Source organism: Cydia splendana, chromosome 8, assembly GCF_910591565.1.
Source record: "Cydia splendana chromosome 8, ilCydSple1.2, whole genome shotgun sequence".
Lineage (NCBI taxonomy): Eukaryota > Metazoa > Arthropoda > Insecta > Lepidoptera > Tortricidae > Cydia > Cydia splendana.
In genome coordinates, this window is record NC_085967.1 from 13,829,730 (window position 1) to 13,839,269 (window position 9,540).

Genomic DNA, 9,540 nt, shown 5'->3' on the forward strand with positions numbered 1-9,540 from the left:
AATTGTTTCTACTTTTTTCTGTGAAAATATATACGTAAGAAAGTTGCTTTTGTAAAATATTTCTATGATATTTATATTTCTTGCACCATTTTTGAGAAAAGCACTATATATGACTCGGCTGGAAGGCTACTTGCTGGCTTCGGATTCAATTAAACGGACTCCCAAGGTCGTCCGTTTAAAACGAATCCTCAGCCTGCAAGTAGCTACTTCCGAGCCTCGACAATAATGTACTATTAATCCATTACACTGAGCTTAGCTCCTAGCATGGAATACGCATGGTTTTGTTTCCATAGTTTGCAGGTGCGGAAAAGAGTGTCTTTGTTCCTCATGAATGGCCCTCGGGGGAGGGGGGACCCCCTTGCGGATCGCGCTGCATTGCATTTGTGCAGCGGCCGCGAAGTGCAGTTTTATTGTAGGTACCAGTACTTCGTTTCACGCTCTACATACTTGAAAGTGCGAATTAGACAGTGTTTTCTGTTTTCATTGCTTTAATACTATTTTTAGGGCTTTGGTAGACCACAGAACAGTCATTTGATAAGTATGGCGAACTATAAACAGCTCTTTACGAAATAATAATGTTAGGTAATATTCAGTTACTTTATTTAGTGTCCTGTATTTAAAATAAATTATTTCACACCATGCACGCAATAAAGCACCACATAATTATTAGAAAAACATTAATAGCAGTAATTTTTAAACACAATTTCTATTTAATAAATCGGATTGGAATATAAAAAAGTACCTAGGTGAGTTGACCGTGACGTCACTATATTAGTTTTCATATAAGTAAATTCTATATTAGCAAATCGTTTTGACAGTTCTAACAAAGAAAGTGATTTGACTAGTAGGAGAATACCTTATTCTGATAAGCACCCAAGTAATCTACTTTATAATGCAAGAAAAAAGCGAATCTATAATTATTGTGTAACTATTTGTGACATAAAATATTTCAAATAAAAAATAAAGTAGGTAAAAAAAATACAAAAAGACTCCTTCGAGCCGGATTTGAACCAGCGACCTATGGATGTCAGCTGAATACCTCTACAGTCCACCGCTCTACCAACTGAGCTATCGAAGGGGTACAACTCGGGCTGAAATTATGGACTAGCTGCTCCAGGCAAGTCGTCATTCAATTATATCAAGATTATTTTTTTATTTATAGATGACATACAAACTTGCACTACAATTATTATGGAGAAGGAAGCTATAAGAATAATATTGAAAGAAATTGAATGCATATTACATTCATTTCATTATACATTCAATGTGACAGATAAAGATGACCGCAATTTGCGAACTTCGGTGTTCGCGGTAGGCCCTCAGCCCTCAGATCCTTTGAGTAGCTAAGTGACCACACCACACAAAGTGCACACAAGTTTCGTATTTGGTGTTTGAGATTACATTCAACTATTATTCACTTGTTTTCTTTTTTTTTGCCATGATTTTGCTGTCATCGTGTGACGTCACAGGAATGTAAACCTAGTAGTGAATTATTGCCAAAAACTTATTAAAAGCTATGTTTAATTCTTGCTTTCCCTTCGAAACCAGAGTGTAACATTGACTGTACATGTGGTCCTTCGAACTGGAATAAGTTTGTAAGTTTTGATACTTATCATAAAAGGAAATAAAGTGTATTAGTTCTTTAAATTACCTAACTCACCCTGGTACTACGAAATAAACAACAGCTAGATAAACCAACACTAAGTACAGTTACCTTAAAATCACTTTTTCCAAGTGGGTAATTGTTCGATACTTACTAATTTAAAAATAACAAAGACACGGTACAATTGAGCTTCGTAAAGGAGAGTGGCAGGCGAGGTGATGGACCGCGAAATGAAAAGGGGTGCCTGACGGGCACGTAAACAGGGTAAGGAACATTGCGATCTTCCTACAAAACGACTTAAGTGGGGTGGAAACGTGAGCTGGCGTTTAATCCAAATTAAAACTTTAATTTTGAGCGTGCATCTGGTCTCAACTCATCAACCGTTTCCTCCTACAAAATTAATATATCGTAAACAATTTATTGAATCAGGCGGTTACTTTGCGGAAATCCATATTATTAAGAAGAATACATAAAATCGTGCTAGTCTATAAAATAAAATAAGTCATTTGTTAACAGATGCTTACCTAATTATAAATTATAACACAAAATCATATAAGTAAGAATAACTTGTTCGGCATTGTTGACTGCGCGATACCTAGGTACATGACCTGAGTACCTATATTTAATTTCAACGCGATACCTCCACTCGTTCCCGAGATAAAGGGTCTTGACAGACAGACGGACGGACGGACGGACGGACGGACGGACGCACGGGCGGACTACAAAGTGATCCTATAAATAAGGGTTCCGTTATCCTTCTGAGGTAGGTGAGGTATAACTACCTAAAGGATAATTAATTCCTTTAAAAAGGGAAATTTTACACAGGAAGAATATAAACTACACGAAATACCTCATTCTATTACAAACAAATTTAATAACAAAGAATACAAAAATCCGAGGCACAGGTAACCCAGTTACAGGTTAATCAGTAAGAAAATGTCAGTTACGTCATTTATTCCTTAATCTCGCTTGAGGAATCGCACCGCAGAGACCTCCGTCACTGTTACAGCTACAGCCGTTGTGAGAGCAAATACGACTGACCTAATTCCGATGGACATTGCTGACACAGTGATAGGGAATTGGTGCAAGCCAAGGGATTAACGCTAATGTTATTGGTTCTTTGTTTTTATAGGTTTATCTATGTGTGTAGGTACACTTTCATTGTCTCACAATTAGTTTTGATCCCTAGTAGGGTAGGTATGTTTTTAATTAAGAAAGTTTTTTTGGATTAGTCAACTGCAGAATAGACGGTACGGGCTGGAGATAAGTTATTTATTGGATGGAATACAGGCTTATTTTGAAAATACAAATAGGAAACTAGATGTGGATCTTGGCGTAGCTCGTGTGCATGTGCCGCTGTGGGGCTGCGGGTAGCAAATTACCTACAAAGAAAGCGTCTCTGTGCATTTACGTGGAGGGTAGGGTTGTTACTTAAAACCGTTAAAAAAACGTGTCAAGTGAGCCGCCAAAGTTCCGTAGGTACTTCATACAACACAATACGAAAAATAAACGCCAGATACACAACCCTATAATAATAATAACTTGGCTTAGTTGTGATATTAACTATGGTCAGCCTTGTAAGAAAATACACACCGGTTCATTTAATTACTAATCCAGAGGAAAATAATACAATTTTCGAGTAGGCCATACATCGAGTAGGCCAGAATAGCGTCGGCCCTAGGGCTTATGATCTGAGAGCGATCACGTTGGCGTGTTGAGTACCTAATGTTGTGTGTAATATCTCCCGCCGCGGGCGATGCATATGCAAGTCAGGCCTGATTTGCATACTTCCAGCAAACAATGAGTAACACCAGGCAGAGACGAGGTAATAATAAAAACTTACTGTGGGACTAGGTTGATTTGTTTAAGTTTGTCCCATAATATTTATTTATTACTACTTATTTATTTGCTCACAACACACGCTGGACACTAAATCAGAAAAAACGACTGAAAAAATATAAATACAATGTGTAGGATGATCATTCTCAGCAATAAAGACTATAATAATAATTTATTAAGCTTTGAACCGTTATTTGAAGCCTAACATAAATAAATAATTTGAGAGTAGCAAACTTGATTTCCTGTAACAGATCGGTCAAACCACGAATACTCCCCACTCCATCCCTACCTTGTGACGTCAGGTCCTGTGCACCAGTACGGTTACCATCAGTTTGTCACTGATATAAACGCCGTCGAGAACGTAATTTACTTTCTATATGTCCCGTTTGCACTAATATGCGAGTGCGAGCGAGATGTATAGAAAGTAAATTACGTTCTCGACGGCGTTTATGTCAGTGACAAACTGATGGTAACCGTACAGGTGGGGCAACGAGGCAGGTGGCGCTCGGAGCCCTCGTCATTGGCGTCTTGTTTGCCGTAGCAATCGGTCGTTTATTAAAACTTAAACTTTGCAAACGGTGTTACCGTTCGGTTTTTAATTAAATTATTTCCAAAATGGACCACGATACAGGTGAGTCCTCTGATTCAGATTCAACCAGTACTTAGTTCTTCCACGGATACTGCCCCTATGGAAAATACCCCAAGGCCACCTGCGGAGGCACGGGAACCCGGACCTTCGCAAGTGGGAAGCAAGAGGAAGGCTTCGAAACACACAAAGCGACGCAAGAATAAACGCCGTCGCATGGCAATAAGGTATTTAAGTGAACAAGTAAGTGGAATATCAAATTTCATCGCGAATAACGCTGCCTTTCAGCCTACCTTCCAACCTGTTTTTCACTCCACACCTGGTGTACAGGAAGCCTATGATTCTGACGGCGGTGTTAGTGCAAATATTAGCGGAGACCTTTTTGATAATGATACGACGGGCACAGCGCCCGCGCCCCCGCCCCCGGCTCGCGCCGAGCAGCCTGCACCCGGGTGCTCATTTCAATTACCGCTTAGTACTGTTTTGAAAGAACCGACTATTCCTAAATCGAGGCCAGACTTAGTTAGCTTGATTAATAACATCCAACGATTCAATTCAGAGGACTGGGATAGTGTGCGCTATGCAGACGTACAAAAACAGTACTGTTCTTCGCCAGGTTTCACGTATCTAGAAACGAATGATGAGCTCAAGCCATTTGATAAGTTTAACTCGCTAGCACTTATTGAACGTAGGTTTGCTACTATCACTCAGGCCCTTATTAAACAAAATGAGGCGGCTCAGACCGGATTTAAAGATTTAGTTGCTTGGTCAAATTCAGTGGCCCAAATCACCCCGAAATTACTGGAGGAAAAATTAAATGAATTTTTTGTGCAGGGTAGCTTTCAGAAAATTAGTAATGACGCTTTGCAAATAGCTTGTGGCCATAGGGCCGAATTAATACAGCAAAGGCGCGATAATATGTTACGATCAGTCAAGGACAATTTTCTGAAAGCTAGCTTGAAGAAAATTCCACCCACTTGTGAGAATTTATTTAATAAAGAACTGTTTGCCAATGCAATTGAAAAGGCCGGTGGATCCTCTAAAACATTTTGGCCGCCCAGGGCGCCCTCTAGTCACAAAGCTGCTGCGCAAGCTCAGCCACAACAGCAAGCTCAGGCCATGCCTAGTTATGCTAACACCTATCCAAACAAAGCACCTCCTTTGTTTAATACTAATTACACATATCCTGATTACACAAATCGGATGCCATTGCCCAACCCGTTTGTGAATTATCAGTCGCAACCTCGCGACTACCCTCGCTTTAGCCAAAAATATAATCAACAGACAAGGCCGCCTCGACAAAGGGCTAATAAAGGTTTTCAAAGCAACGACACTTTTGCCAATAGCTACCGCGGAGGTAGGTTCTCGGGCCCATCCTCAACACGAGGGCAAGGTAGGCGGAAGTTGTGACTTGAGCGATTTTCGGGCTGGCCGTTTAATAGATTTTGTGCAACATTGGGAGGATTTACAGGCTCCAACAACCTTAATTCAGATAATTCAAAATTTTCGAATCCCTTTTATAGCCAAACCCCCTTTGATGGTACCAAATGTAGTAAATCATCCATTGATGACTCCCAAAAGTTGCGAAATGGGTCGCATTATAAATCAAATGTTGCAAATGAGTGTGTTGGAACCTGTAGATCCCAGCCCCAGCTTCGTATCCCCAATGTTCATAATACCAAAAGCGACGGGTCGGCCCGCCCGATATTCAATTTAAAAAGTCTAAACGAGTACGTTTTAGTGAAACCTTTTCGCTTAATGAACATGCACAGAATACCCACATTCTTGCAACCAAGCGACTGGCTCGTAAAAATCGATTTATCAAATGCATATTTCCATCTTCCAATTGCCAAAGCACATCGATGTTTCCTCCGATTAGTTTACGACAATCAATTAATGCAAATGACCTGTTTACCTTTCGGCCTAGCCTGTGCCCCAAAAGTCTTTGCATCCCTGACAAATTGGGTGGCTCAGTTACTCAGAGAAAAGGGATTTCGAATAGTTGTTTACTTGGACGACTTTTTAATGGTCAATCAGGACCCCCAAATTTTAGCCAAGCAGGCTTTAGAAGCTACCCTATTAGAATACCTAGGCTGGCAAGTCAACTATGCCAAATCGATATTGACCCCCCAAAAGAGCCTCCAGTACTTGGGCGTGATTTGGGACCCACACAGAAACGAAAAGTCTCTGCCGCTTCAAAAAATGCAAAGCTTTCGACAAAAAGCACAAAACTTGCTAAATCGAGGAACGGGCAATGTAAACGAAGTTCAGAGTCTAGTAGGGATGGTAAATTTTGCCAGCTTTATGGTACCCAGGGGTCGTCTGAATCACAGAGCGCTATTAAGTCATTGCCAAAATCTATTGCTGAGAAACCCACGCCACCTTTATTCGATACCAACACATGCGTTAAACGAGTTAAAGTGGTGGTGCACAAATCTAGCAATGACTTCCCCAATTCATTACCCACCTACAACCAACTATCTAGTGACGGACGCATCGGGGCAAGCGTGGGGGGCCCAGTTAGACAATCTCAAGCTGTGGGGCCTCTGGACTCCAGAGGAAGCAAAACTTCACTCCAATCAGCGCGAGATGTTGGCAATCTATTACGCCCTAAAAGGTCACTGTCGGCACCTAGTCGGTGCCTCTCTGTTAATTCAATCGGACAACAGAACGGTAGTTGCCTATTTAAGAAACGAAGGGGGCACAAAGTCACCCCGTCTGATGGAGACCTCGCATCAAATATTCAGAGTCCTAGACCGGTTCAAGATTCACATAGAAATTCATTATTTGCCAAGCCGGTACAACGGCGAAGCCGATCACCTGTCTCGCCTTACGAGGCCTCCCGAGTGGCACCTGTCCCCCAAAATAATAAATCAAATTTTTTCCAAGTTCGGCCGTCCATCAATAGACCTATTTGCGTCTTCAGTAGCCCATGTTCTCCCAATATACGGTACTCTGGACCTGACGGGCAGACAGGCCAGCCTTTACGATGCCTTCAGCCAAACGTGGGATTACCCCCTAGCGTGGGTATTTCCACCCCCCTTTCTGATACCCCGCGTACTGCAACACTGCGAGAGGGATATATTTGATCGTAGCCCCACGTTGGTTGCAAGTGTTCTGGAGACCAGACCTCAAGAACAGGGCTCTGAGTCCCCCGTTCACAATTTACAACCTAGACCAAGTTTTGGTGGACGCGACCACCGGCCTTCCTCCTCCCATGATACAGGACATGACTCTGGAGGTCTGGAGATGTGGGGGTGGTCAGCCAGCTTAAATGGATGGTCACAAGATCATATAAATTTTTTACAAAAAAGTTGGCGGGATTCTTCCATTAAAACTTACAAAAATGCTTGGCAAAAATGGTGCGTTTGGGCTAATCAAAATTCCGTTAGTATGTCGAAACCACAGGGGGCTGATTTGGCTAAATTCTTAATTGACCTTCACCTTAAGCAGGGTTTGGCCTATAATACTATATTAGTATACAAATCCGCAGTTTCAACTCTATGTGATCCAAGCTTAAATATCCCCCTTAGCTCACATATATTGGTACGTCAAGCATTAAAATCTATACGAAATTCGAGTATAAAAAATAAAAAAGGTCCTATATGGGATACAGACGTCCTTGTAAATTGGTTAAAGAGTAATAATTGCAATGAGAATAGTTTATACGAATGTTCTGCTCGCGCTGCTATTTTATTATTATTATGCTCTGGTCGTCGGGTACATGACTTGACATTATTGGCTGTATGTGATAATAGTTGTATTGAGGCCGATAATTCTATAATTTTCTGGCCCAAATATGGATCTAAAACTGACACAGTACTAAATCGTCAATCTGGATGGCAAATCTTTCAAAATAAAGATAGCAAAATAACACTTTAAACTCTCGCGTTCTACCCCCGCGCAGACCCGTAGACCCGCGGGGGGTAGACCCGTTTGTGTAATTAAATATAAAGATAGCAAAGTCTTAGATCCATTATTTTGGGTAAAAAGAGTAATTTTGCTATCGCAACCTAGACGTATAGCTTGCGGTGTTGACAATTTATTTTTGACAACATGCGGACAGCCAAAGGCTGCTTCACGTACAAATATATCTGGATGGATAAGAAAGATTCTACTGCAGGCCGGCATTAAAGCTAGTGCTGGCAGCGTCCGGCCTGCAGTAGCATCTAAAAGTTGGGTTGAGAATATCCCACTAGATGAGATTCTGGCCAGGGGAAATTGGAGGTCAGAAAATACATTTCTAAAATACTATTGTCGTCCAGTTCAACCTGCTAATTTGCCGTCACAATCATGTGCTAATTTATTTATACCAGTAGGTGAATAATGAATATAATTAATGATTATATGATCAATAGCTTTATTTACAAATATACACCTAAATGTAAGTAGAAATTAAACTGTGTATCTTGATGGTAATTGTACTTAAATTTAACTTGCCCATTGGTGAACTGTTGTGTACATTCCTACTTATAATCTAATTTCTAAAAGTAATTATTATGATAGTTACACGTTACCTAATTTAATGTGATTCTCTTATGTATCTTCTCTTAAATATCTAGATTATACTAGGCATAAGCAATGATACTTATGTAAAGTGTGGTGCAATTTCATATAATTAGCCATAATTTTGATTCATATTCATATTACATACAATATCACTTATGTGATATTGTATGTAATTATTGCAAACGAATATCATTTGAATAAAAAGATTGATATACATAATGTCTTTTAAAATTCTATTCCCTATCTTCCTAATCACATTGGCGTCATACTGTGCACCAGGCGATATCAAACAGATCTCAAATTATTTATTTATGTTAGGCTTCAAATAACGGTTCAAAGCTTAATAGCAGCGTTTTACCTACCATTAAAACGCTTATTAAGCGATAACCTTATTTGAAGCCTAACATTTAAATTCTGCCTGGTACATTCATATTTGAGAGCCAATGACGAGGGCTCCGAGCGCCACCTGCCTCGTTGCCCCACCTGGTGCACAGGACCTGACGTCACAAGGTAGGGATGGAGTGGGGAGTATTCGTGGTTTGACCGATCTGTTACAGGAAATCAAGTTTGCTACTCTCAAATTATTTATTTATGTTAGGCTTCAAATAAGGTTATCGCTTAATAAGCGTTTTAATGGTAGGTAAAACGCTGCTATTGTGGCAGGCCATAGTGGAGTTGTTAGAGCTATAAGCTCCAGGGGTGGAAGTGAAATATGCATAAGACGCGAGTTGGCACAGTGGTTCTTAACAGTCAGACAGCCACTGCGCTGCCGTGTCACGCGCATCTCATGTAACTTTAAAAGTTGAGTTTCGAGATAATTACGTTTAAAGTTTTAAAGATTCAAATGCTGTTATCGTTGACGGTACATCGTAATTTTTTTATTTTTTCTAATCTACATGTAGGAAATATGGTCACAGAATAGGCCCTTTAATTTTTTTTTCGCATAATTGAATAGTTTGAATTTTATTCGAATTAAATGTTTCCGCATGATCAACTCTTCCAT

At 40.3% G+C, this 9,540-nt stretch overlaps 1 non-coding gene across 1 annotated transcript; it reads right to left on the bottom strand.

The window, feature by feature from the left end:
• Nucleotides 1-990: 990 nt before the first annotated feature.
• On the bottom strand, nt 991-1,078 carry Trnay-gua (transfer RNA tyrosine (anticodon GUA)). The gene is given in 2 exon segments: nt 991-1,026; nt 1,042-1,078. It is a non-coding gene; the product is annotated as a tRNA-Tyr (tRNA).
• Nucleotides 1,079-9,540: the final 8,462 nt, after the last annotated feature.